Source organism: Mixophyes fleayi, chromosome 10 (assembly GCF_038048845.1).
Source record: "Mixophyes fleayi isolate aMixFle1 chromosome 10, aMixFle1.hap1, whole genome shotgun sequence".
NCBI classification, from domain to species: domain Eukaryota; kingdom Metazoa; phylum Chordata; class Amphibia; order Anura; family Limnodynastidae; genus Mixophyes; species Mixophyes fleayi.
The window spans coordinates 70318164-70320607 of NC_134411.1; the positions used below are offsets into that span (position 1 = coordinate 70318164).

The 2444-nt window shown below is 41.8% G+C and overlaps 1 pseudogene; it reads right to left on the reverse strand.

The window, feature by feature from the left end:
* Positions 1-626: 626 nt before the first annotated feature.
* On the reverse strand, positions 627-1346 carry LOC142103497 (E3 SUMO-protein ligase NSE2-like; annotated as a pseudogene).
* Between the last annotated feature and the right edge of the window lie 1098 nt (positions 1347-2444).

Genomic DNA, 2444 nt, shown 5'->3' on the forward strand with positions numbered 1-2444 from the left:
TCCTGGTGAACAAGATGACAGCTCAAATGTTACAAGACAGTACAGCGTCTCCTCCTTCAGTTTCTCATGCAACTACTGCTATGGAAAACACTTTCCCAAGAAACCAGGGATGATGCAGATGACCCAGCACAATATTTTTACATCTGGGTTTAAATGTATCATACTCCGGTTTCTTCAAGTCACCGGAAATCGGTGAGTTGACAGCTAAAATTTAAAATGGTGCTGCCTTGTAAAGGGAAACTTGCCTTTACAAGGCAGCACCGCTTTAAATTTTAGCTGTCAACTCGCCGATTTCCCGCGACTTGAAGAAACCGAAATATGATACATTTACCCCCTGGTCTGGTCTTAAGGAATCTCCACCTGATCCCACTATCAACATCCAAAGGATGGTGGAGGATTTTTTTTTTTGTAACAGTATAAAGACAAAAGTTTTGTTAACAAAGAACAATGTTGCTTGCAGAGGTAATGTAAGCATGGATGTCTAAATAGATGTGTATATCTATTACTCAAACCTTTCATTTTGCTGCTGTTTCATCAGTATTGCACAAAGTGTTTGTATTCTGCACTTTACGTCAAAGGTACCTAGCTATATTTTAATTTTTTGGGGATTGATGCCGAGTTGAAGCTCAGTGATGACCATGCTTTTTGCTGTTAATGTCAATGACTCTTTTTAGTGCATTGTCTGGAACAAGATCCGGTATACTCATGTCAGAGTGATCACAGCCAATTTTTGGACACCTGGCGGTTTTACCATTCTGAAGTTTGTTTTCAATCATCCTTTCAATTGCCTTTCTCTCGTACTTGTGACCACATACTTTGTTTTTCACTGGGTTCACCATCTCCAACTGTGTTATAGAACAAGTGAAATTCACAGAGCTCTGGTTGACGGCGATCTCCTTGTCTTTATCTTCCAAAGCTTCGTCTGCAGGGGCCAGTGACACACCCATTTGTTTTCTCAGATCTCTTAGCTGTTCTTAAAACTGTACATATTTATCATCCTGCCTCTGGGCCTCCTCTGTATTATTCTTCTGAAGCGCAGTGTATCTCTCATGTTCAAGCTCTCTTAAAACCGGGATCTCATCCGGTGGGTCTTGTTTTAACTTAAGTATGGTCTACTCAACTGCATCTATATATTGGTTTAAATCTCTGTTCAATGCAAAGCATTCCAACATGACGGATTCCATGCTGCCCACATGTTCCATGTCACAATCTGTCTGAAGAAGATCTAATGCCACTTCGGTTGTAATATCCATCCCTGTGTCTACATAAGTTTGGCAGTTCTTCAGGGATGAGAGGAAGGTATCCAGAGAGCAGAAGGAGATTAAAGATGCAGCACGAGCAGACATGGCTTAATAATGTAGTGTGCATTGTTAGCACTGTTGGGCTTAAGGCAGCTAAGCTATTGGTAGCTTGTTTTGTGGGGGCCCAAACAAATCAAGCACTTCAGTCACAGAAGTGCCACTCCTTGTCGCTGGAGTGCTTGCTTTGTTAAACTGTACATATCCTTTTCAATATCTTGGGACCAAGGACAATTCCATCTTGCACCACTTTTGTTTCCTCCCACTGCTGTGTGGCAATGTTTCCTAGATGTGCTATGAACTGCTGTGTGTTTGTGTCATTGCTCTGTCGCTTAGCATCCAGCTAGCTCACTGCAGTCTCTGTCCGAAAGTGTATGAAAATAATATTGTGGCCTGTGAAGTGGTCAAATTTGACTGGAAATGACTGTAAAATAGTGTTATTGAGGTTAATAATAATGTAGGAACAAAAAAAAGGAACATTATGTGATTTACCATATTTTAGCAATTTTTCTCAAAAATACAGATCTAAAATCAAAGCACTCAAGGGCGGTTTTGCCAAAAATAAAACCAAAACCAAAACACAAGCTTAATACAGATCTAAAACCAAAACCAAAACACAGGGGTTAGTGAACATCTCTAGTGAAAACACACAAAACTTCAGGAAGATATATGAGGTGAGATGGAATGAGTTGATCTCATCGGTTGCCTTGAAAACTCCTAAGGAGTCCAAGTGGAACATGCCTCAGTTCTTGCCTTTTTCGGAAGATGTGAAAAAGATGCACTTGCACCTCGATGAAAAGCAGCAAGCCTACCGAAGTGGACTATCCACTGAGCCTACGGTTAACCACTGGGCACTACTTGCAAAAGTCGCCCTGGCACAGGTGATCTTGTTCAAACGAAGAAGGGAAGAAGAAGTTTAAAAAATGTTGCTGACTACCTTCTCCTCAAGAAATTCCTCGGATCTCCACGAAGATGTGTCCCTAGCACTTTCCGAGGTTGAGAGGAAGCTCTGCCGGCACTTCACTCGCATTGTAATCCGAGGAAAACGAGGGAGACAAATCCCCATCCTGCTGACACCAGCAATGCAAGCTGCAATGGACCTTCTCTCCGAAAAGCGTGACACATGTGGAGTGGATAGTCAAAATG